Genomic DNA, 26,967 nt, shown 5'->3' with positions numbered 1-26,967 from the left:
GACCTGGGCCCCTCTGATATTCCAGGGATGAGTATCTACATCTTATTACCTACTGCTGACCCAGTGGCCTAAAGCAAACTCCCCCAACCTGATAGTCCTTACTGTTTTCTAAACATCACCTTTGATATGTCTGTTTGCATTCCCAAAAGGCAATTGTGTATTCTAGTAAGTAAAAACCTAGCTACTACAGCTAAGCTTTCCCTGGATTTCCAAATTTACATTTCTTGTCTTGTGTTTTAATTTCCGTGTCTGCGCTTTCTCCAAGCCTCTGAACCCGAGCCACGCTGGCCCGTGGCTTTACACACACACCCGAGGGCATTTCTGATCACGGTATTTCCCCTGCAGGCGAGTACCTGTTTTCTAATCTAAAACACTCACGCACATTACTTCCGGGAAGAAGTGATCAATTATTCTAATTATACAGTCTGTTCTTGGAAGAGACCAGAACTACTCTTGTCATTGGGTGTGATTTTAAAATGGACACAGGTTCAAAAACCGGCCAGTGAGATCATCTCCCGTCACAAATATTCCTTCAGGACAGGACGGCATGCTGAGCCCTGAGAGTGCAGGGCCTCTGGGTAATGACCAATAGCGGTGAGTTCCCAGGGAACGCCAGGCTCGCGGATCCAGCTCCCTCTTGAACGCTCTGCTCTGCGTTCTTTTGAACTCTGGGGGGAGGTGGGGGGCGCAAGCATCTGATCCTGCAAATCCCGCACTCGGGTCTTGCTAAATTAAGCTCTTTAAACAAATCACAAGTCCCTTTCTCCAGTGAAGACTGCTGAAGTGCTATGATTTAGAATAAGTGCCTACTGGCTAGAATCGGACTAATAAGTAAAACATTATCTGTCTAGAGCGGGTATAGGGCTGTAGTCGGTACTTCAATTAAAATATATTCATGCAGCTTCTTTCCAAAGAAAAGGATGGAGATTTCAGGAAACGAGACCTATCTCAGTAACAGGTCCTCAACCAGAAGCATATAAAAGGCAGTCAACAATTCGGAACGTGTTCCTAAAAAAACACTATTAATGCATTAAACTTAGTGTTCAGTAAGCAAACTGAAATCGGAACTTGTCTCAACAAACACAAAAACCCACTGCAGAATACCACTTCCTGTCCCCCGAGTTATGAGTTTTAACCTTCAGTCATTATGAGTGCCTGCGGTGAAGATACAGATTCTTTACATTACACACCTCCGTTATTTGGAGATAATGTCAAAGAATGTGAAAATCCAAAGGATACATAGAAGGGATAAATTTACTTCTCTCAAGAAACAGCCCGTCTCTAAGGCAGTAACAAAGGCACCTTCCAGTCTGAGCCCCTTATGTAAAGGGTAGGACTGAGCATTCCTGCTGCGGCTGAGATGAGGAGTGAGTTAGCCCAGGCTCCCTGCAGCGTCCTGACTTCAGGAGAGACGGGATTCCAGCAGCCTCCGCGGTGCGGGGGTGACAGGAAGGACAGGCAGGTGCGCGGGCGGCACCAAAGGAGAGCGGCTGCCTGGGCCCCGCCCGGGGAGGGACGTTTCACCTGCCGCTCCGCAGGGGAGGGCAGCTCCGGGCAGAGGGAACACTGTGTGCCAGGGCTGACGGCGCACACACCTGCTGTCCGAGGAACAGGCAGTGGGTGAAGGAGGAGGGAGCGTGGAGAAGAGGAGGAGGAGGAGGAAAAAGCTGAGTAAGACAGACCTTAACGAAACCTGCCGGTCCCCTTAGGCTTTGCGGTGGGGAGCAGGTGCAATTTCTTTAGAATACACACATGGTGGAGTGGCCAACAAAATAAGACCCGAAGGGGGGGGGGGGGGCCATGGAACAGGCCGACATGCCTCGATGTGGGTCAGGGGCACGAGGAGAGAGAAACCAAAGAACTTACTTACTTAGGCACAGGCCGGGGACACGGGCCATGGGGGGGTGAAGGCCTGGGGGGTGGGTAGGGGCTGGGAGGAGGAGGGGAGAGGAGGGGGGGAAGGGGAGACATCTGTAATACTATCAACAATAAAAAGTATATATATTTTTTTTTTATTTTTTTTTCATTTTTATTGGCTTCGGAGAGGAAGGGAGAGGAAGAGATAGAAATATCAATGTGGAGAGGGAATCATTGATGGGCTGCCTCCTGCATGCCCCCTACTGGGGATCCAGCCCGCAATCCAGGCATGTGCCCTTGACCAGGATCAAACCTGGGACCCTTCAGGCGGCAGGCCAACCAACGCTCTATCCCCTGAGCCTAACCGGCCAGGGCAACAATAAAAAGTATATATTTTTTAAATAAAATAAAAAGGCATGATTTCACGACAAAGAAATTTTAAATAAAAAACATAAAAACATATCCCAGTTCTCCTAAACATGAAAGGCAAACTGTCCTTAACTATAGCACACCCTCCCGCTGGGAGACGTGGCATCTGCATGCACATTTGCATATTAATGTCTGTGCATTTTTGAAGTGGAAACCAGAGGAAGGATTGAAAGGCTGTTCCTGTGGCTCAGGCGCATGTGATGGGAGAGAAACACCAGGCCGGCTCTGAGGATGGAGCAAAGGACGGCATTCTCTTTAAAAGGTTCAATGGGCCGATTTAGCTTCTGAAAGTCAGGGGCTGAGGCCCTGGCCAAGCCTGCAGATCAAAGGGTCCCGGGTTCGATTACGGTCAAGGACACATACCTTGATTGCAGGCTCCTCCCTGGCCCAGGCCCTGGTCAGGGCACGTGCAGGAGGCAACCAATCCATGAGTCTCTCTCACATCCATGTTTCTCTCTGTCTTCCCCTCTACTTTCCACTCTCTCTAAAAATCAATGGAAAAATATCCTCGGATGAGGATTAACAAATAAATAAATAAATAAATAAATAAGCAAATAAGTAAATGAAGGTCAGGGCTGAGGAGGTGACCACAGAGTTATGACTCAGCAGCAGCGAGATGCCGGGCGGACCTGGGGGCTGGACACGGACTTGGCTCGGCAGTTTTAGAACAACTGTGAAGTCCACCCTCCTGATCAGGCAGCTCCTGCCTCATGCAACCTGGGAGATGGGGAGAAACCCACCCAGAGACTCCACAGGGAAGGGCCAGAGCACATGCTTTTGCATTTAATGCAGGAGTGGGTTAATCGCCGGTGAAAACAAGGAGCTGCTATAAAACATTTACTACAGATGAGCAGCAATGAAGGACATTCCATGGGGTTTTGCCAAATCTCCAGCATTTTCTTATAAAATTGGACAACTAAGTCCTCTCCTGCGAGATGGCAAGTCGGCTGATCATCATTCTAGGCCAGTGGTCGGCAAACTCATTAGTCCACAGAGCCGAATATCAACAGTACAACGATTGAAATTTCTTTGGAGAGCCACATTTTTTAAACTTAAACTTCTTCTAACGCCACTTCTTCAACATAGACTCACCCAGGCCGTGGTATTTTGTGGAAGATCCACACTCAAGGGGCCAAAGAGCCGCAGGTGGCTCGCGAGCCGCAGTTTGCCGACCATGGATCTAGGGGAACGCGAAGGCGGACTTGACAGCAGCTGGAACCTGGGCACCATTGGCCACCATGCGGCTGAGTGAAGATGCTGTCATTAGGACCTGTGAGTACGAAATGCTTCCACGCAGCCCGGCAGCTTTACGGACAGGTGTTCGGGGTGCGGTGGTCGGAGGGGAATGGATGTTGTTCTGAGAGAACAAAAGCCCGAGGAGGACGCTCTGGTGCCGCTCGGAGCCCTGCGGGGGCTCGTCCGTTAGGCCCTCAGCACCTCGCACTGACTGACGCCCCGTCTCCTGCCGGCCGCCAGCCCATCATGCACGTCAGAACCCCCGGGCTGGCGCTGCCCGGCAAACCCCAAACCCGAGGAAAATACCCTAACGCGCAGCTGCAGACCTACTGGCTGCACTCATCGTCAGTGCCTCGCGGTCAACTCGCCCGTCTTTGGTGTCACCAACATTTAACACAACTGGTGGATCCCATCAAACAGCAGGAGCAGCTCAGCAACGCAATCCATGAAACGGCTGTGGACCCAGAAAGATTCTGATCCGAACTAGGAAACACGCACCGAAAACTGCCCAACTGAAGGCTGAAGGCTGACTGTTGGGAGACGAGGGAGGGAGGGACCTGAGGGCCTGAGGCGGAGGAGGAGGGGGAGGAGAGCGGGGAGAAGGTGACGCCCAGGCCGTCCCGCCTGCAGCTGGACGGCACATGTCCCCGGAGATCAGGGGAGGAGGACGCGGGGATGCTGAGGAGGCTTTTGACTTTTGGATTAAATACTTCCATGCCGCGGAGCAGCCATGTTCCACCCGTGGGCGCAAGACCTTCCCCGTGTGCCAGACCCGCCTGCAGGGCACGGGCCTCTTCTGCACGGACTGTCAGACAGGAGCGACGGCCAGCGCCACGTGGCCATCTGCTGTGAACAGATCAGCATCTCACCTAGTTCCGTCAATGGGCAGAGCCACGTCTCCGGGTGTGCCCGGACCGAGTCACTAGCTTCTGTGCGGTGAGACGGAAAAGGCGCACGTGGCCGCAGGGGAGGACCCCACCTGGGCTCTACCCCCAGCCCTGCCGGCGACCTCGGGCAAGGTCACTGCCCGCTCCGTGCTGCACTTTCTCCTCCGGAAACCACTTTCCCCGGGAGGAGTGCAGGTGTTCATCTGCACAGACGGCTCTGAACAGTGCCCGTCACAAACCATACAACACGTAGCTTTGCCATTATTATCATTATTATTATTATTAAATATATTTGTATTGATTTCAGAGAGGAAGGCAGAGGGAGAGGGAGAGAGAAACATCAATGATCAGAGAGAATCATGAATCGGCTGCCTCCTGTACGCCCCCTACTGGGGATCAAGCCCGCAACCCGGGCCTGTGCCCTGACTGGGAATCGAACTGTGACCTTCTGGTTCATAGACTGATGCTCAACCACGGAGCCACGCCAGTCGGGTGCCATTAATATTATTAATGTTATTAATGCCGCGTGGGGTACCATGGCATTTGGTAATACTCACTCAGGGGTTTAGAAAACTCCACGCGAGATCGGGTTTTGTAAAAGGCCCGTAAACTCCAAGCTGACAGACCTAGTAAAATTCCACGTCTATAGGACTAAAGGTGAATTTTGCCCAGGACATGTCATTTAAACTCTTCTTGGGATGCTCTGACTAAATGATAGAGGGTATGTAAACTCGCTTGGATAAAAGTCAAAATCCCCACTCAGATGAGTAAAATGTAAGCTTATGCTCCTTTTCTAGTATAATTATTGTTTTCTATATATTTTTACAAGAGTTATGAACCAAGAAACTTATTTCCAGTGTAGACATTCATCGAGTATATTCAACACTATTTTTAAGAGGGACTGGCCCTAGCCGGTTTGGCTCAGTGGATAGAGCGTCGGCCTGCGGACTGAAGGGTCCCAGGTTCGATTCTGGTCAAGGGCATGTACCTCGGTTGCGGGCTCCTCCCAGGCCTGGTCCCTGGTCAGGGTGTGTGCAGGAGGCGACCAATCGATGCGTCTCTCTCACATTGATGTTTCTCTCGGTCTTACCCTCTCTCTTCTACTCTCTCTAAAAGTCAATGGAAACATGTCCTCGGGTGAGGATTAAAAAAATAAATACATACATAAAAATGTTAAAAAACAAAAAGGAAGAAAGAGGGTCTGCTTACTTCGTAGCTATTAACAAGTCATGTGTTTGGATTTGGAACTATCCTTAAACACCCTCATTTTTCTATTTCCTCCTAGGTCAGGATTAGCAAATAATTTTAGTAACGAGGCAAAGCAAGCCATTCTATTTTAAGCAATTATCAAAATGTGGAGGAAAAAAACCAACCCTGACTGACACATATGCGTCAAATGATGCTCGCACCGCAGGGACCGCCAGCGCCTGGCCTGCTGGGAAAGTTATTATGAGGCACTAATTGTCCGTGCTATCTCTTGGTAACTCCAAAATAAAAAATAAAAATTACCTAAAAATAATTTAAGTGTTTTAATTGCACCACCATATCATCCAGTATATATTCATGGAATAATGGTTTAACATTCTGAAACTGGGTAGAAAAGGACAGAAGAGCATGAAAATATGTAAAGTAGATTTAATGTTGAAGCTCTGACTTTGCATTCCAGAAATCTAAATACCCCTCGAGGCTTCTAGAAATCACTGAAATCCGCACGGGAATGTTAGGTCTAATCACCTTTCATAGCAGCTTGGCATTATGACAGCTTACATAAAGGGATCCAGATCTGTGATTTATTAAGTTGCTCAGACACTGAGGCAGTTTTCAAAATCAAGTGAAAAATGCTTTGTAATTTATTTAATATATCTAATTTATTTTCTACATTAAGTCCAAAAGTAGTCATTTTTCTGACTTATTAAATACCTCATTAACCATACAAGAATGTACAATCCATATCCCCATGTATATTTCAAGATATTTTATGAAATACCTGGCTCAGGTGGTATATCTCTTCATTAGTTCACAACTCTCTTTCCTCCTAAGTCAAAAGATACCCAATCTAAAAATAAATAAATAAATGTGCCAAATTCTTCAAATCAGTTACATATTTTAAAAACACTATGTGTCTGGCTGGTGTGGCTCAGGGGTTGAGTGTCGACTTATGAACCAGGAGGTCAGGGTTCAATTCCCGGTCAGGGCACATGCCCAGGTTGCAGGCTCCACCCCCAGTGTGGGGCGTGCAGGAGGCAGCCAATCCATGATTCTCATCATTGATGTTTCTATTTCTTTCTCTTCCTCTCCTTTCCTCTCTGAAATCAATAAAAAAATATTTTTTAAAAATGGTAATTGATAGAAACTCTTGGAACGTGGGTGTGATTACTACGTGATACGGATTGCCTGTATGCGTGGGTGTTGTTTCATAGATGCTCACCTGGTCAAAACGTTTGCAGCTTAGACAGTCAGACCACGTACTGACGAACCAGGCATGCAATTTACGACTCATGCTTGCCCATGTCCTTCTCTGAGACGGCCACTCCCATTTCCGTATGGATTCACTAATGTAAACCCTATTCTTTTGCCCTCACTCAGTTGTCTTTATGTATAAAAAATGTCCTTTTGAAAATGTTCTCCGTGCATCATGCTCTAAAAGCACATCAAGCCATTTTATAAAGGTATTACTTCAAAATCAGGGAAGGCTTTGGTATAGTAAGTGACACCTCAGAGCATACACAATTAGTTTGCACTACAAGACCCACAATGCAGTTCACCACTTCACAACATAGAGACTAACATAGCTGATGACCATCACTTGGCCAGGTTTCACTATTTCATTCAAAGAGCAATGGATTTGCACAGGAACCATTCATTACAACCATATCTATATATATAAAAGGCTAATATGCAAAGTGTCCCCTCAGGAGTTCAACTGGGAGACTGGGAGTTTGATCACTCGCTATGATGTGCACTGACCACCAGGGGGCGGCGCAGAACAAAGGAAGGCCCCGGCCAGCAGCCAGAAGGCCCTGATCAGCCCTGATCTCCAGCCAGGCCTACGGACCCTACCTGTGCACAAATTTCATGCACCGGGCCTCTAGTATTGCATAAGTATACACAACTTTTATTTCCCTTTAAATCTCTTCACTAAATGAAAACCAGTGTTGTTATTATACAGGTAAAGATGACCTTGAATAGTATTAATTATTAGCACAGAAGTACCATTTACTTAGGGAGATGCACTGAATGTAAACTTTAAACGGAGGACCTACGGTCAGGGGGAAGCAAATGGTTTCTTGAGTTCCTGCGATGGCTTAAAGGTCGTTTTCTTCTGCATGTAAACGCGGCGGAGGCCTGAGGCAGCCCCGAACAGGATGTGAATGTGCTCTCCGCTGAGGACCTTCCCTAGGGACTCTCTCCAGACGAGAGTGCCATTGGTCTGACCCCTTCCCGCGGAGGGAGCAGGAGGAATTACATTTCTGCTTCCTCTCTGCTCCTTTCCGGACACTCACCCCCTGTGTCATCCGTTCATCCCCCTGGCTGTCCTGAACGACCGCATCATCTCACACCTTCTGCCCAGGAGCCTGCGATGCCCATGAGTAAGTACCTCTTCCTCTTCCTAAAAGCTGACACATGAGCCCGAACTGTGAGATTTACAGTCTCAAAACGGAAACTTTCTCTTCGGTCCCATTTCCTCGGCCTTGCACTTCTGCACGACGTACACGGGTGCCGTCCTGCAACGTGTTCTCAGTGCATCCTCCCTCCCCCCCACCCCCCAGAGTGTCATCGGCATCGCCCTTCCCTTCCCTTCCCCCCGGCACGCAGCACACCCACCTGCCCTAAGGAACTGAATGTGATTTTACGTTGCCGGGTTTTACTGAAAATTGGAAGACACGGGGAGCTGATTCTCTGCCTTCCTGTCCTTCTTGCCCACGGTCCCCACCTCATTCCAACAGCCAGAGTGCGGAGGCTCACTGTACGGCACGTCTTCACCAGCATCCGCTGGATGACGAACACTCGTCATCAGTTACCAACGATGCGCCTATTTCAGACACGGGAAGGATCGTGCACATCTACTGCGCCCTTTATCTAGGCTTCGTTACGTAAGGGAGACAGTGGCTGAACACGTGTGAGAAGAGGATGCTACTGCTTGCAACAAAAACTTAGAACCTTAACTTTCAATTTTTTTCTTCCACACAAACTAAGTTTTGTTAGGAAAATTCTTTAAATATATAGATAGATAGATGATAGATAGATAGATAGATAGATAGATAGATAGATAGATAGATAGATATAGATGTATATATATAGATAGATATAGATATATTTAAGTCAATGGGTCAGCAAACATTTTCAAAAATGGCTGATGAAATAGATTAAAATAGATTATTACAAAAACAAAGAAATTCAACAGAGAATACATAGAATATTATCTCCCCTTGTATAAAGGGAAAAACCAACAAAACAAAAAAAAATCAAATGACAGAGAACAAAAGTGATAGAAGTTATTTTTAGAAAACAGGCTCATGTGTGATTTTGCTTTTACGTATTTTACCAATTTCTTTATAAATGTTTGGTACCAAATAAAAACATTTTTGTAATTCATCTATTTTTCAAAACGGTGTCAAGTACAGGAACAAAGTCTCCTTCTTACCGGGCTGCGTCGGCCGGGACGGGACAGGCGCCGGACCGGGGCGGTTCAGGTCACACAGCGGCAGCCGCGTCCTCCTTCCACCCGTCTCTCCTCGGTGTGTCCGACGGAATCACAGAACTGGAAATCAAATTAAAACTGGACTTAGAATTAACCAATAACTACACGTGTGTGAGTCTCAATTTAGAGGTCGCAATACACGTTCTAGAATTCTAGCCGTCTCGTGTGGAAGGTCAGGGACGTTGCCTCGTGGGAAGGCAGGGAAAGGACGTGTCTTAGGAAAGGGAGGGGAGCACGTGGCTCCAGGCGGCGAAGAGCTAGGCCAGGCGTCCTCACACTGCGGCCCGCGGGCCACACGCGGGTGTTTCTGCCGTTTTGTTTTTTGACTTCAAAATAAGATATGTGCAGTGTGCATAGGAATGTGTTCATAGTTGTTTTTTAACTATAGTCCGGCCCTCCAGCGGTCTGAGGGACAGTGAGCTGGCCCCCTGTTTAAACAGTTTGAGGACCCTGATAGACGGCCAGGCGATAACCTCGATGCTTCAACCCCAGACAGCACCCCTTCCCCCGCAACGGCCACCAGCTCTCTCCTCCCTTGGGGGTGAGCTGGGCAGCGTGATGGAGCCCACGCCCCGCCCCGGAGGGAGAAGGGACAGGGACTGCAGGAGCGTCCGCCCATCGGAGCTGCCCTCCTGCTGGAGGCGGCGGGACAGGCGCCAGGGGGACCCGGGGGGTGAGGCCGGCCTGGGGCAGCAGCTGGGTGCCGGGTTCTGGCTGGGAGAGCAGAGCCAGGACTCCAATGGGAGAGGACGCTTACGGGTAACACGGGGGAGGAGGGTGTATTCCTACAAGCAGTGGGGCTCAGTGGGCGTAGCAAACAGGTCATGGAGGCCAGTGAGGGTCCTGGGAGCTCGGGGGTGAGGAAGGGAACGGTGACTCGCCTTGGGGGGGGGGGGCGGGGGGGGAGGGAAGGCTGGAGCCCTGGGTCCTGTCCTGAGGGTTTCAGGGCGGGGGTGGTAGGGGAGGCCCAGGCCCAGGGGAAGATCTCCATAGACAGTCAGCACTCTCCAGGGGTGTCCTCTCAGGCTGTGTCCTCTCAGGCTGTGGGCTCCACTGATTGGCCGGCACCGGGTGGGGTCATTATCCAGGGCAGCTGGGCCTGAGGGCAGCTGGGCTGGTGCTGCTGCTTTCCTGGGCCTGGAGCTGACACACAACTGAGGCCCAGATGCTGTCTCCAGGGGAAAGGTCAGGGGTCCAACCACATGACCATCCACATGCGAGGGAGGAAGGTCACCTGGGGCGAGGCCCACCTGCCATGGTCCATGGCTGGCACCTGGGCTTCGATGGGGCCCTCCTGTCCGGGCCTGCTCGTGCTCAGGGCCACTGCCTCCCACACCCACGCCGACCCCGGGGAAGCTGCAGGGAGGACAGCCCTGAGGTCGGTGCAGCTGCTGACGTCTCTGTGCCAACAAGCAGGCCTTTTCCTTCCAGAGGCAGCAGCCCAGCCAGGCCTCCCTGAACCTGGTGTTTTCAAACCCGCCTCGGCCCTGCCTTCGGGTCGCAGCAGCGGAGGGCACAGCTTAGTATCTCCTCTCACCGCAAGAGCCACGAGCGTGTGTTTTTATTGGGGCCGGGGGTGGGGGGGGGCAAATATATGAAAACAAATCCGTTCTGTTCTGCCTCCTCCCGTAACTTTGACAGAGGCCACTGGCGAAGACGGACCTGTATCTCTTACTCGTTTAAATTACACTAAAGGCAGATCTCAAAGGTTTTATTTCATGCTGTTCGCATCTATGCCATCTGCAAGCTCCCTTTTCCCATCTTCGACACGGTTTTCTTTAGGAGCCTATTTATCTACCCGTTGATTCTGTTCTTTTTCACTTTCTAACACAACTTTAGAGACAAAACTGAAGGCACCTTGCTTTCGGCGGCCCCAGAGACAAACTCTGAGGAATAATTCACGTAAAGACGATGAGTTAGGAGAGTCTAAGGGAGGAGGGTTATAGGCAGGCCATTAATAGTATCTAAAATAGAAGGCAGCAATTTTAAAATTTGAATTGAAATAGGAGCAGGGTGTATTTTAAGACCATTTATAGGTATTTATAATTTTATTTATTTTAATATATTTATTGATTTCAGAGAGGAAGGGAGAGGGAGAGATAGAAACATCAATGAGGAGAATCATTGATCGACTGCCTCCTCCCAGCCCCCCACTGGGCATGTGCCCTTGACCGGAATCGAACCCAGGACCCTTCAGTCCACAGGCCTATGCTCTATTCCCTGAGCCAAATCGGCTAGGGCGGTCTTCACAATCTTAATGAAAATATGTTTATCTACCCAGCAATGCCAATATTTATTAAATCATATAGTGTTCTCTTAGCGTCAACGGGTTGTACGGTCAGTGAGTAACAGAATTAGTGTGATCTTTCCTCAGGATGTGAAGACTGAGTCTTATCACATTCTTCCATCGCTGGAAGTGGATCTGTTCACCCCGGACAGGACGTTCCAAACAAGACACGGCTAAGGTAACGGGAAACTGGGCCATGAGTCCCCCAGGGACTCACCAGGTCGTCTTTTTTGTCTTGGGAAGAGGGAGAAAAAGGGAAATGCAGAATTAGTTCTTTTATTGTTGTTGTTGTTGTTGGCAAAATGGTAATTTCCCTATTTATTTTGTGCAACTATTAGTCTCTGAAATAAGAAATCACCCAAGATAACATAAGTAACTTTGTTAACCAGACTGTTTAAAAAAAAAAAAAAAAGCCTCCAAAATATTAGGGCTAAGTAAAAAAAGCCTCCAAAATATTAGGGCAAAGTAAATATTTTCCTTAAACTACTCAACTTAATTCAAGTTAACATCCCCACGGATTTATTTCTATCTCACGTTGACTGAAATCCATGCTCACTGTGGGAAATACTTTTCAACTTGGAATACGTTATGAGATGTGACAGAATAAAGAACAGCAGAGAAACACCGACAAGAATAAATGTGGGCCTACTTCTGTCTTCCTTTTTGCAGGGAGACGACATGCTCAGAAGTGGCCGCATTATTCCATGTCTGACGCGATTAGCTCTGCTCATGTACGGGGCATTTTATTTATTTATTTATTTATTTATTTATTTATTTATTTAAATACATTTTATTGATTTCTTACAGAGAGGAAGGGAGAGGGATAGAGAGCTAGAAACATCGACCAGCTGCCTCCTGCACACCCCCTACCGGGGATGTGCCCGCAACCAAGGTACATGCCCTTGACCGGAATCGAACCTGGGACCTTTCAGTCCTCAAGCCGAGGCTCTATCCACTGAGCCAAACCGGTTTCGGCGTACGGGGCATTTTAAATAGTTTCACCAAAAATGAGAGGTGTTTATGAGCTGCTCTTTTGAACATATTTTTATTTTAAAAGATAAAAATCTTGATTTCCAATTCAAATGATTCTTTCAATGTTAGAAGCATAAATGCATTCAATTCTATACTCTTTTGCCACCATCTATTCCATAGTCTCAGGAAATTTAAAAATGTTTATGAAGTCAAAGGAAGCCGACCAAACCTTTCATTTTTCCCAACAGTGTTAGCTTTCAGAAAACATTACTGATGTTGCAATGTGACCAAATGCTTCCATTGGTTAATGCAACACTTCCATCTTTAACCATTCCATCCCCAACAAAGCCAAACTAAGCAAACAAGCCACGTTAAAAGGTGTTGCTACGCCAAATAAAACCGAGACCACCATTATCATCGCCTAAAACCTTTCTAAAATCATTCACTCCTGATTTTTCTTTTCTCAGCTGGCTCCAAGACTTTAGCGATATTTCAATCTAATTTGTAGAATGCTGAAAAAAAAAAAAAAGTTTTCCTGAATATTCATTTCTCACCTGCTGCAGGCATCTAAATTCAATATACAAAATCAGGTCCCTGGCCTCTAACTGTCATTTTTCATTTGTTTTTCTTCTTTGTCCTGTGACTTTAATTAAGGAAACAGTACAATCCTCATTCTAACTGCTCAAGCCAGAAACCGTCACAGGCGTCGTTAATTCCTGTTGTTGCTCTGCCATTTGTGTGCAGTGAAGTCGGAATGAATGGAATTCTCCTAAAAAAGAAACTCCATTTCTGTTTCCTCTCCACCGTTCCATCCTAACGGCCCATGGGAGCCAGCCCGGGTCCCTAACAAGCTGTCGGGCCACGTCACCCCTGGCAGGCCACGTGCCTGCGCACCTTCCTGGGAGATGTCTGCTCCACTCCCCCCCCCCCAACCCCTACCCCCACCCCACCCCCACGCTTAGGCAATGGGCACACATCGTAGGGGCCGGGGGCAGTCACTGCCCGGGCAGGCGAGCCTCTTCACTGAGGTGCTGGCAGGACCGTCCCCCAGGCCCTAAGGTCAGCTGGAGCTTAACTGAGTTCACTAAAGGGACGTTGGCTGAGCACCGACTGAATGCCCCATCATATCAGTCATAAGAGGGACATCCACTGAGCACCGACTGAATGCCCCATCATATCAGTCATTAAAGGGAAGTCCACTGAGCACCGACTGAATGCCCCATCATATCAGTCATTAAAGGGACGTCCACTGAGCACCAACTGAATGCCAATCATATCAGTCATTAAAGGGACGTTCGCTGAGCACCGACTGAATGCCCAATCATATCAGTCATTAAAGGGACGTCCACTGAGCACCGACTGAATGCCCCATCATATCAGTCATTAAAGGGACGTTCGCTGAGCACCGACTGAATGCCCAATCATATCAGTCATTAAAGGGACGTCCACTGAGCACCGACTGAATGCCCCATCATATCAGTCATTAAAGGGACGTTCGCTGAGCACCGACTGAATGCCAATCATATCAGTTATTAAAGGGAAGTCCACTGAGCACCGACTGAATGCCCCATCATATCAGTCATTAAAGGGAAGTCCACTGAGCACCGACTGAATGCCCCATCATATCAGTCATTAAAGGGACGTCCACTGAGCACCGACTGAATGCCCCATCATATCAGTCATTAAAGGGAAGTCCACTGAGCACCGACTGAATGCCCCATCATATCAGTCATTAAAGGGACATCCACTGAGCACCGACTGAATGCCCCATCATATCAGTCATTAAAGGGACGTTCGCTGAGCACCGACTGAATGCCAATCATATCAGTTATTAAAGGGAAGTCCACTGAGCACCGACTGAATGCCCCATCATATCAGTCATTAAAGGGAAGTCCACTGAGCACCGACTGAATGCCCCATCATATCAGTCATTAAAGGGACGTCCACTGAGCACCGACTGAATGCCAATCATATCAGTTATTAAAGGGACGTCCACTGAGCACCGACTGAATGCCCCATCATATCAGTCATTAAAGGGACGTCCACTGAGCACCGACTGAATGCCAATCATATCAGTTATTAAAGGGAAGTCCACTGAGCACCGACTGAATGCCCCATCATATCAGTCATTAAAGGGAAGTCCACTGAGCACCGACTGAATGCCCCATCATATCAGTCATTAAAGGGACGTCCACTGAGCACCGACTGAATGCCAATCATATCAGTTATTAAAGGGACGTTCGCTGAGCACCGACTGAATGCCCCATCATATCAGTCATTAAAGGGACGTCCACTGAGCACCGACTGAATGCCCCATCATATCAGTCATTAAAGGGACGTCCACTGAGCACCGACTGAATGCCCCATCATATCAGTCATTAAAGGGACGTTCGCTGAGCACCGACTGAATGCCAATCATATCAGTTATTAAAGGGAAGTCCACTGAGCACCGACTGAATGCCCCATCATATCAGTCATTAAAGGGACGTCCGCTGAGCACCGACTGAATGCCCCATCATATCAGTCATTAAAGGGAAGTCCACTGAGCACCGACTGAATGCCCCATCATATCAGTTATTAAAGGGAAGTCCACTGAGCACCGACTGAATGCCCCATCATATCAGTCATTAGAGAGAAGTCCACTGAGCACCGACTGAATGCCCCATCATATCAGTCATTAAAGGGAAGTCCACTGAGCACCGACTGAATGCCCCATCATATCAGTCATTAAAGGGAAGTCCACTGAGCACCGACTGAATGCCCCATCCTATCAGTCATTAAAGGGACATCCACTGAGCACCGACTGAATGCCAATCATATCAGTCATTAAAGGGACGTTCGCTGAGCACCGACTGAATGCCCCATCATATCAGTCATTAAAGGGACCTTCGCTGAGCACCGACTGAATGCCCAATCATTAAAGGGACCTTCGCTGAGCAACAACTCAATGCCCAATCATATCAGTCATTAAAGGGACGTTGGCTGAGCACCGACTGAATGCCCAGTCACATCAGTCATTAAAGGGACATTCACTGAGCACCGACTGAATGCCCAATCATATCAGTCATTAAAGGGACGTCCACTGAGCACAGACTGAATGCCCAATCATATCAGTCATTAGGGAGAGGAGAGCAGTCGACATCCTCCCTTGCGTCTGCCAGCGTGTTAAGAGCTTCGTTAATGACAAGGTCAGGTGTGGAAGAAACACCGAGAAGGCGGAACTGTGGACCTTTCGTTTATTTTTTAAAATATATTTTTATTGATTCCGAGAGGAAAGGAGGGGGAGAGATAGAAATATCAATGATGAGAGAGAATCACTGATCGGCTGCCTCCTGCACGCCCCCTCCTGGGGATGGAGCCCACAACCCGGGCCTGTGCTCTGACCGTGAATGGAACCGTGACCTCCTGGTTCACAGTCGATGCCCAACCACTGAGCCACACCAGCCCGGCTGGATCTTCAGTTTGGACATGGTCCCGTGAACAGACTGGAGCGCTGTCAGCAGAGGCGCAGGGAGAGGAAGAAGCGTGCCTCCTTCCACAGGCAGGCGGTCGGTGGATGGGACTGGAACGCCGATGCTCAGGAAAGGCTGTTTCGTAAGAAATCTTGGTGTAAGGAAGGCCTGGCCGAGAAGGCCCTGGTGCCAGGCTATGAAGATTAGAGTTCCCTGATGGTAACAAGGGTCCGACCTAACAGGGAAGCGGTGCAATAAGACACGTGTTTGAGGAAGATCACGCAGCAGGCAGGTCACGCAGCAGGCAGGTCACGCAGCAGACGTGGTTCTGCAGAGACCGTGGCAGAGGAGAGACCAGCCCCTGCTCCTGAGAGCGTGTCTGTCACACGGTGATGCAAACAGAACGAGGCTCAGGCTTCCGCACTTGTGAGCGGTGCACCCCGAACGGTGCCGGGGTGTGCGGGGGAGCGGGCAATGCTGTGGTAAGAGAGCCAGACCAGCCCGCCGGCCGCTGGCTTGCTCGGAGAGGTCAGGCTGACCCAGAGCTCCCAGCGCCTGTTCCCGCTCCTCTGCACTCCGCGCCCCTCCCCGCAGCGCTCAGGACAGGGAAGAAGTGACAGAGGGCGAGGCCTGATGAACTATTTCAGAATTAATACCGGTTTCAAGTTACTGATTTAACCACACATCCAACCTAGTTCTTTCCTCCCCGTCTGACATGAAGCTTTTAGCAGTTTGGAAACTGTCACCAGCAGGACGTTTTCCTAATTAGGTGAAGTAGGAGAACAATGATCGAGTCATTCACTCTTTCCGCTAAAATCGGTGGAAAGCACGTCGCTTCTGTGAAACGTTATGATGTTTTCAGGGCGAACAGGTGAAGGCAAAGTCTCCGTTCTTTTTGAACATGAACTCTTCACGCATCCTGACCTCCCAAATGGTGTATTTTGTGGAAAACACAGCCAAGCCATCGAGATGAATCCAGAGTAGGGACAACTGGTCACAGGTTAAAAAGCTACTTGCCTTAATGAAGAGTGTATGGCGGAGTGAATTCACACCAGGGTAGAGAAATGTTTGTGATGCCGTGGGAGTTAACCAAACAATAGCTGTGACCAGAAAAAGAGATGACAATCTTAGCAATGTTCGGAGGAATGGTGAAGCAAGGAGAAAGACCGAGGGAACCTGAGCAAAACAAGAGAGAGAGCCCGGGGAGAAAGAGCATTTCTCCAACTAGTTACTAATCAAAAGTTCTGGGGTTTACTTTGGACCAAATAGGTAACATGCACATTCGTAACCAATCACTGGGGGTATGCAATCACTGACAGACCAATCAGAGTGGATTCTTAGAGACTCAGATACGGTCTATTCTCCAATCACACGGCTACTATCCTATCTAATAAAGACAGAATATGCAAATTGACCGTCACTCCGCGACAAATATGCCGGTGCCCACAGCCAATAAGGAGGGAATATGCAAATTGATGTGACAAAGATGTTGGCAGCCGGGCTGGGAAGCTTGCATTGTCGCCATGGCCGCTCCAGGCCTCTGGGCAGAGTGCGCGCAGGCGCAGAGCAGATGGGGTGGGGCGGGATGCCTGCTATGTGGGGGGGGGGGGGGGGGGGGGACGGTGGAGAGAGCTACAGGAAGGCGGCTCCGGCCAGAGTGAAGGCGGAAGGTGGCAGCCAGAGCGAAGGCCCGGGTCCCAGGTGACGGAGGGAAGCCGGTGCCAGCAACCAGGGGAAGGAAGGCCTATTCTTGCACGAATCTTCGTGCATCGGGCCTCTAGTATATGATGAAAGGTGAGGTCCACCAAGGAAAATCTGACCTATTAATGAACACAGTGGTAGGAAAATTAACAAATAAGCACTACTTATACATCATATGAACTTAGAAAGATATAAATGAGATAATTCATACATAGCAGTAATCACACTACCTGGTAGATAAAAAATAGATCTTAGATATTCATAATAATTATTCCTTCGTCTGTTGGATGGCTTAAAAGTTCTATACTTTCATATTATAAAGAAAAGTATAATACAAATTTTTGTACATAAATTTTTGTGATCATCTCAAATCATTCCTTCATTGTGACTTCCTCGAAGTGAAACAGCGAGGTCAAAATGTATTTGATCTTTTGAATATTTCATAGACACTTTTAAAGTTGTGTCCTAGAAAGAGATACCTAAAAGACTTGTAGCAATAGCAGACGGTAATGATAATTTTAACCAGCCTTAAGAGCAATGATCTTTTTTTATACTTTTGACAATTGGACTATCAACAATTTGTCTCTTTTTCTGAAATGTACACTTCCTGAACTGCAAGTGTTTGATTTATTCAATACTTATTTTATAGTTGTCACTTTCCTTGTAGTGTGCTTTTTCATTTTTAGAGTATTTTATGAGCTTTTTTAGATTTTGATGTAAATATCATGTCTCAGGACCTTTGAACTTCATATTCCCTCAGCCTTCACCGCCCTTCTCCCAGATAACCACACTCACTCACTCTTGGATTAGGAAAAGGTTGGTTTTCCCTTCGTCAGATTTATAGTATACTAGTGGCCCGGTGCACGAAATTCGTATACAGGGGGAGGGGGTGTCCCTCAGCCCGGCCTGCACCCTCTCCAACCTGGGACCCCAAGGGCCTAAACTGGCAGTCGGACATCCCCCTCACAATCCAGGACCACTGGCTCCTAACTGCTCACCTGCCTGCCTGCCTGATTGCCCCTAACCACTCTGCCTGCCGGCCTGCTTGCCCCCAGCTGCCCCCCCCCCCCCCCCCCCGCTGGCCTTCTCACCACCAACTGCCCCTCCTTCCCGGCCTGATCGCCCCCAACTGCCCCCCCACCAGCCTGCTCACCCCCAACTGCCCCCCCCCCGACAGCCTGATTGCCCCCAACTGCCCTCCCCTTCTGGCCTGATCACTCCTAACCACCTCTGCCTTGGCCCTGTCACCACGGCTTTGTCTGGAAGGACGTCCAGAAGGTCTCCAGGTCTAATTAGCATATTACCCTTTCATTAGTATAGATTCTACCCACCAAATGTGAAAGCGGCTAGCTCGCACATGAAGAACCAGCACAGAGGCAGCTAAGTCACTGCCAAAGGTGTCAAAGAATTTAACTTAATTAACGGCTATATGTGTCCAATGTTTTACAGATTTAAGGAGTTTTCACTTTTTAAATTAAACACCTACTTAGTTTATCTTCTAACACTAGGACTATCTCTAAAACATGAAAATAAGGATTTTAGTACCAAGTACTTTAGAAACAGAATTTTGTCCCAATATCCTCCATGTTTTAAACACCTTCCTTCTGCCCTTCCTATCTTCCTCCCTCCGCCTTTCCTTCCTTCCTTCCTTCCTTCCTTCTTCCTTCCTCCCTCATCTCAAAAGACAAAAATTACAAATCCCAGTTCTTTACTGTAGTATTTTAATAAATTAGAACATATTCGGATGATTAAGTAAAGTACCTATAAAACACTATGCGAAAAGCAGCACGCACCATTTGAAAGACTTTATGTTACTATCGAAAGCTCTAAAACAATGCGAACAGCTTTCAGTTTTTGTGGAAAGAGAGCATCCATTCAATACGGGCTCGGTGGAGACAGCCACGCCACACAGGCCAAACACATGAAGGAGATCAGGAATCTGCCCTGATGAAAATGTGGCTAAAAAGCACCCACTCACTTGGATTATAGAAAAAGCCATTAGTTTAATTTTTCCGGTTCGGTGGAGTTTAAACCTATTCATGTGAATATCCCAGAAATATGTAGTATATGTAAAGACGACTTTCAGTGAGCCACAATTCAGTGTTCCAATTTCCCCCAGTCAAGGCGGGGGGTGGGGCGGGGAGTTTGACTAATCCCTGTCTCTATTATAAATTAATTGCAGTATTAGCATAATTACAGGGTGCAATTAACTTGCATTATGCAAACACTGTCCAATAAGCGCGGGAATGCCTTCTGCATCCGTATAATTCAACACAAAATGTGTACCGATGCATCTGCTGTGAACCAGACAGTCATCTTACGGATGAGGCACTAGTCTTAGAGAGGCTACCAGTAATGTGCCTGGCGACCGGCTGTTTCATGGCCTTTTCCAGCAAGGAACCCTTCTCGGTCCTAAGGCTCTGCAAGTCACCTTCATGTTGCTCTTCGGCCAACGATGAGGATCCTGCCCTAAACTGCAGTTCTTTTGCCCAACGGTACTTTCGCCTGACGGCATACGTTTCATTCCCCGTTTAATTAATTGAGTGCACAGGTTCCTCATGCCTTTCTGCCAACACCAGCAGCTCCGCACCCCCAGCCCCCAAATCCCATAAAACACCGTGGGCTGCTCTGCAGACCTGGCTTCTCCCCTCCTTCCCGGGGTGATGCCGGGCTGCGGGGGATCCAGCACCAGCTCCAACGCTGAGCAAGGAGAGCACTGCGGCCCTGACCCTCGGGTCCACTCAGGAACGGAAACGGGCGCTGAGCTACAAAAGGAAAGCCCATCGCCGTCTTTCCCCAAAATTTGTAGAAGGGAGCAGCCTCTTTCCGCTGGCACTGATGGACTGCAGGATTAAGAGCCCGCTGGTCATTCTGTCCTCAGGTTTCCTGCCTCAAAATGAATCCAACTCTGAAAACGGAGCGATGAGAAACGCAGACCCGAGGGATGGATGCAGCCGTGCCTGAAGCTCACTCTAGAATTTCAATGATGATGCCCGACATACATTTTGTTTTGTTCAACTAAGTTTTGATTTTTTTTTTTTTTTGGCCAAGTACAACCAAAAAATGTCACTCTCCAATGCCTTTCAAAATTATCTTTCGTCCTTAGACTCCTTATTGAATATGTTCTATACTCACGTAAAAGCTACATTTCATTGAACTTTAGGTTACTTTCTCTAAATTGAGCTAACAGTTCAAAATAACAGTGGGCCAAAATGATTGACTGGTATATTGGGGGGAAAAAAAGTTGACATGGGAGTCCAGATGAGCATTCAGTGGATTTTTCAGAATTAGGAAAGCAGAACGTACATACATTGAAATGGTTGTGTTTTCTTAAGAAATGATATAGCAGAGCCTTTCATCAAATTGAGGTTGGAGTATTATAGTACTCACATCCCTTCTGTTGAATGCCGGGAACCAATTCCAACATGTCCTAATTACAAGAGTTTCATCAAGAGGTTGGTGAAGCTTGGGTGGCTCAACAAGGGCTGAGCCACATATGTAGTTTACTTGTTGGAACAGCTAAAAAGCATCTCCCCCAAACCTGAATAGGATTGCTTGCTGTCAGACAGCTCAGGGCATCTTAATCTGCAGGTTATTGCCTCCTGTTGGCCAAACACCTGAACAGCTGTAGGCTCTTCCCCAATCTGACAATGCTTCTGTACCCTACCCTTTGAAGTGTATTATCTCCACCTTGCCTTAGGACAAATTGTGTTAATAAAAAGCACAGGGTCCTGAGTTAAGGAGGTAGTCTTTAGCTCCTTTAGCTGAAGCACCTCTGACCCTCAATGCCTTTCAAAATTATCTTTCGTCCTTGGACTCCTTATTGAATCTACACGCAGCTCCTTTCTCCAGATTGCTGAACCCCTCGTAATGCTGGGACAAGAATCCCGGCAGTTGAAGGCTTTATAAATGTAATTGGTTTAAACAACTACAAATCAAGTGGACATGAACACTTTATAAACTTGCTAAGTGACAGGTGACGTGGAGCATTTACTAATTTAAAAATTACACAAGATAAATAATGTCTCTGCATTCCTGATGAGTTAATGTTATGTTTTACATAAAAGCAAATAAAAAACTGGTCAGCAACTGAATAGAATTATTTTAACCTGACTCTACTCTGATAAGGTACTTTCTTATTCTTTGGAAGCTTTTCAATAGAATAGCTTAGTTACAATAGCTAAGTAACACGTTTGTGCCTTACTAACTGGTTACAGAAGCTTCTAGAGCAATTATTTACCTTGGCACCTGGACCTTTTATAGCTTCCACTCCCTGATCAATACTCAATATCTACCTACCACTTAGTATAAGAACGGCCTGTCACACATGCCGGGGTTGTGGGCTCGATCCCCAGTAGGGGGCGTGCAGGAGGCAGCTGATCAATGATTCTCTCTCAGCATTGCGGTTTCTATCTCTCTCTCCCTCTCTCCTTTCCTCTCTGAAATCAATAAAAATATATTTTTTTAAAAAAACGGCCTATCAAAAATAAAGAACTATCAGTGTTCTAGGACTGAAAAAATAAGCTAAACTTGATAAGAGACTTAGGGATGTATCAGACACCTGTCTGCCGTCTCACGGTTCCGTTCTGAAGGCGAAGGGCTCAGACCTCTCCAGGCACCCACACGTCCTCCCCAGGTAAGCTCGGCTCCGTAGCTCGTTTCTCCTGGCTGCTCCCCGATCACAATTACGGCCACTTCCCTCCTTTCTTCACAGACTCGAATAGAACACGCTGTCTGATGGGCACTGCTCCCCAGCGTGACCTTCTCTGCCATCTGCCTCTCCACGTCCCCCTCTTAGACCGGGGCCACATCTCAAACAGAATCCAATAAACCATAATTACTGAAGAAAGGGTCATGAATTATACATGTGAGCTTGAATCTTCCCTTCTCCCATCCCCACAGGAGAGAGTCTGAGCTATCAAATGACTGCATCCGAACTGCACCACCTGTGAGCGTCCATCCCCCGGCTGTAGACCCTCCCCGGGCGCCTCCCCTCACTGTCCGGCCGGAGGGAGCTGTCTCTGCCGGACAGACGCCAAAGCCGTGTCTCTCTCTCTCTCTCTCTCTCTCTCTCTCTCTCTCTCTCTCTCTCGGTGACCCGGATGAAAGAAGGTCATTTCCTTCCGTGACCCCCGGCGGGTTGGCCTGGCATGGCAGCCGCCACTGCTCACGGGCTCATTGCACTAAAAACCGGGGAAGGCCATCACCGAGGCCCGGCCTGATCTCATCGGGGATTAGATATCACATCGGCCGGCCCGGAGGGGGAGCTGCCCCCCCCCCCCCCCCCCCGTCACCCCGAGGCCACAGACCATCCTCCCCGCCCGCCCCGGGCTCTTCCAAGGAGTCCGTCTGCTCAGGCGGAGCTGGCCTTGCAGCCGCAGGCATCGCTCCGGGAAAAGTGACATTTACCGCCAGGTCTCCCTTCCCACAGGGACCTCAGAGCGCACATCACAGGAGGACTCAACACTGAGCCCGCAGAGGAGCGGCCTGTGACCCCCAAGGGCATCTACCTCCCGCCGCGGGGTCAGGAGCCTCTCCCGAGGCCGGGATGGCGCTGGGGAGGCGATGTCAGCCCGGCCTCTCCTCCTCCCTCTCCTCCTCCGGGCGCCTGGCCGCCCATGGGCACAGCCCGGCCTCTGCCGTCCACCCGGGAGCCGCCCACTCGGGGTCCCTCCACCCAGGGGACCCTCCACCCGGGGGACCCCCCACCCCGAGGACCCTCCACCCGGGAGTCCCCCACCCGGAGCCCCGCACCCAGGAGCCCCCTGCCCGGAGGACCCTCCACCCAGGGGACCCTCCACCCGGGAGCCCCCCACCCGGGAGCCCCCCACCCGGAGCCCCCGGAGCCAGTGCAGCCAGCCTCCCGGGCACAAGGCCTCAGGCACAGGGAGCGAAGGTGGGGTTCCCAGAGCACCCTGTTTCGCCGGAGCCTTTTCAGCAGAAAAAGGGAAGCGAACAGAACAAAAGCCTCCTTCCCGGGAGGGAGGGGGCAGGCCCGCTGGCTGCCGGGTGAACCGCCTCCTCCCACACCCAGGGGCTGCTGGGAGCTGGGCACACCCCGGGGCTGCTGGGAGCTGGTCACACCCCGGGGCTGCTGGGAGCTGGTCACACCCCGGGGCTGCTGGGAGCTGGTCACACCCCGGGGCTGCTGGGAGCTGGTCACACCCCGGGGCTGCTGGGAGCTGGTCACACCCAGGGGCTGCTGGGAGCTGGTCACACCCAGGGGCTGCTGGGAGCTGGTCACACCCAGGGGCTGCTGGGAGCTGGTCACACCCAGGGGCTGCTGGGAGCTGGTCACACCCAGGGGCTGCTGGGAGCTGGTCACACCCACGGGCTGCTGGGAGCTGGTCACACCCACGGGCTGCTGGGAGCTGGTCACACCCACGGGCTGCTGGGAGCTGGTCACATGGGGGACGGGGTGGGGGGGCTCTTCCCTGTCTCCCCGCACCTCCTGTAGTCCCTCACCTTCCCGTGGACCCAGAGAGAGGGAGGGAGGGAGTGAGGGAGGGAGGGAGGGAGGGAGGGAAGGAGGGGGAGACGGAGAGACGCATCGATTGGCTGCCTCCCCAACACGCCCCAACTAGGTCTGGGGTTTGAGCCCGCAAACAAGGTACCTGCCTTTGACCAGAATCGAACCCAGGACCCTTCAGTCCGCAGACTCGCGCTCTATCCACTGAGCCACCCCGGCCAGGCCTCCTCCGCACTTCCATTCGCACCGTGGACCTCAGTGGGAGCCCGCTGGGTGGGTGCCCTGGGGATGCAGGCGGAGCGTGTAAGCCAGCACCATCCCCTCCACTAACGGAGCCGGGCCCTCACACGGAAGCCAACGGGCTCCCCATTATTGAGCCCCGTGAGCAGGGGCCTGGGAGGGAATGGCTGGGCTGTGTACGGGGACTGAGCGGCCTGAGCGGCGGGGAGGCCGGGCTCTGAGGGAGACAGACGGCGGGCGGAGAGCACCCGAGGCCCCGCGGGCCTGAGAGCCGGGGATCCCCCTGTGAAGGCCGGGGATCCCCCTGTGAAGCCGGGGATCCCCCTGTGAAGCCGGGGACCCCCCTGTGAAGCCGGGGACCCCCCTGTGAAGGCGGGGATCCGCCTGTGAAGGCCGGGGATCCGCCTGTGAAGGCCGGGGATCCGCCTGTGAAGGCCGGGGATCCCCCTGTGAAGCCGGGGATCCGCCTGTGAAGCCGGGGATCCCCCTGTGAAGCCGGGGATCCGCCTGTGAAGGCCGGGGATCCCCCTGTGAAGCCGGGGATCCCCCTGTGAAGCCGGGGATCCCCCTGTGAAGCCGGGGATCCGCCTGTGAAGGCCGGGGATCCCCCTGTGAAGCCGGGGATCCCCCTGTGAAGCCGGGGATCCCCCTGTGAAGCCGGGGATCCGCCTGTGAAGGCCGGGGATCCCCCTGTGAAGCCGGGGATCCCCCTGTGAAGCCGGGGATCCCCCTGTGAAGGCCGGGGATCCCCCTGTGAAGCCGGGGATCCGCCTGTGAAGGCCGGGGATCCCCCTGTGAAGCCGGGGATCCCCCTGTGAAGCCGGGGATCCCCCTGTGAAGGCCGGGGATCCGCCTGTGAAGGCGGGGATCCCCCTGTGAAGCCGGGGATCCCCCTGTGAAGGCCGGGGATCCGCCTGTGAAGGCGGGGATCCCCCTGTGAAGCCGGGGATCCCCCTGTGAAGGCCGGGGATCCGCCTGTGAAGGCGGGGATCCCCCTGTGAAGGCCGGGGATCCCCCTGTGAAGGCCGGGGATCCGCCTGTGAAGGGCGGGGATCCCCCTGTGAAGGCCGGGGATCCGCCTGTGAAGGGCGGGGATCCCCCTGTGAAGCCGGGGATCCCCCTGTGAAGCCGGGGATCCCCCTGTGAAGGCCGGGGATCCGCCTGTGAAGGCGGGGATCCGCCTGTGAAGGCTGGGGATCCCCCTGTGAAGCCGGGGATCCCCCTGTGAAGGCCGGGGATCCCCCTGTGAAGGCGGGGATCCGCCTGTGAAGGCTGGGGATCCCCCTGTGAAGCCGGGGATCCCCCTGTGAAGGCCGGGGATCCGCCTGTGAAGCCGGGGATCCCCCTGTGAAGGCCGGGGATCCGCCTGTGAAGGCGGGGATCCCCCTGTGAAGGCGGGGATCCCCCTGTGAAGGCCGGGGATCCCCCTGTGAAGGCGGGGATCCCCCTGTGAAGGCCGGGGATCCCCCTGTGAAGGCGGGGATCCCCCTGTGAAGGCGGGGATCCCCCTGTGAAGGCCGGGGATCCGCCTGTGAAGGCGGGGATCCCCCTGTGAAGCCGGGGATCCCCCTGTGAAGGCCGGGGATCCGCCTGTGAAGGCCGGGGATCCCCCTGTGAAGGCGGCAGCAGGGGGGCTGGGAGGGTGAACGGACACACGCTATGAAATCCAGCCTCTCACAGGCGGGTGGGGGGTGAGGCGGGGCCTGTCAGCCCCAGGGGTCCCCCAAAGCCCCACCTCCCTCTGCCCCCTCCTCCTGCTGCCCACGCCCTGGGACAGCCTGGCCAGTCCCCGGGACATCAGCTCCCCTCCAGCTCCTCAGCGTCCAGCACCGCCCCTCACCACCCTGTCCCCGGTGTCCCCAAGGGCCCGGAACGTGCTCTCCCCTCTCCACCCCACCGCACGCATGGCTACCCTTCGCCCTGAAAACCGGCCGGCTCTCCTGGCCTCCCGTTTGCCAGCCCCCGCTCCAGCGGCACCCGGAGCTCAGAGATGCACATCGTACTGCCTGCCCAGCGTTTATCGGCAGCTTCTCTTTTCCTCGTCTATTTCTTTCACTAAACGAGAAGCCAGCTCGCACCTTCCTTCTCCGCTACTAAAACCACAGTTTCCCAGTCCAGCTGTCTGTCAGGCTGTAACATGAACGCGTGTCGGGGTGCTGTGCATTCCTAATGTAAAACTTTGAAGTCAGACGTCGGCATCGGTGTTTCTTAAAAACAACCAGAGAGAAAGAGGCCAGGGCCGTCGTCGGTGAAGAAATGACTGAGTGATTGTCAGGAAGGAAGACACCCACTCCTCATCAAGTATGTTTGCCGAGCACAATGTGTCTCAAACGCTGTGCGTTACACTTAGCTGTCGCCATCCATTTGGGGTCCCGGTGTCTAACTGTCAGCTGCTCGGCATTATCCGGCGCGGTGACATTTCAGGACGGCGAAGAGCTTTCAGCTGCTCATTTGTTAGGAACGTAACTGTGTCGAGGTTTCTGCCACCACAAAATAAAGCAGGATTGTCTCCGTATGAGAGCCACACTCCCATGACCTGGAGCACTGTTACGAGAGTGAGAAATTTTGTTCAAATCAATCACACAGCGTTTCAGGGATGCACATGTTTATATTCATACTAGAGGCCCGGTGCACGAATTCATGCATGGGTGGGGTCCAGCCAGCCACGATTCGGGGGATTGGTGGGCCAGCCACGCCCCCAATTAGGGGGAGCCATAGGGGCAGGGCCAGCTGGT

General features: G+C 51.1%; 1 protein-coding gene across 5 annotated transcripts in view; it reads right to left on the bottom strand.

Moving 5' to 3' along the window:
* The window catches only part of GULP1 (GULP PTB domain containing engulfment adaptor 1), a 156,119-nt gene that overhangs the window by 74,832 nt on the left and 54,320 nt on the right, over positions 1–26,967 (bottom strand). For 4 of the 5 annotated variants that reach the window (XM_079781939.1, XM_079781938.1, XM_079781936.1 and 1 more), the window contains one exon: positions 9,055–9,171. The exons of the other annotated variant lie outside the window; for it this stretch is intronic. The gene's annotated coding sequence lies outside the window, so the exon portion shown is untranslated. The remainder of the gene's footprint in view (positions 1–9,054; positions 9,172–26,967) is intronic. 5 annotated transcript variants of the gene reach the window in all.

This window comes from Cnephaeus nilssonii, assembly GCF_951640355.1.
Source record: "Cnephaeus nilssonii genome assembly, chromosome: 10".
Taxonomy (NCBI): domain Eukaryota; kingdom Metazoa; phylum Chordata; class Mammalia; order Chiroptera; family Vespertilionidae; genus Cnephaeus; species Cnephaeus nilssonii.
Note: the sequence above shows the minus strand (reverse complement) of the source record. Positions and strands in the feature narration are given on the sequence as shown.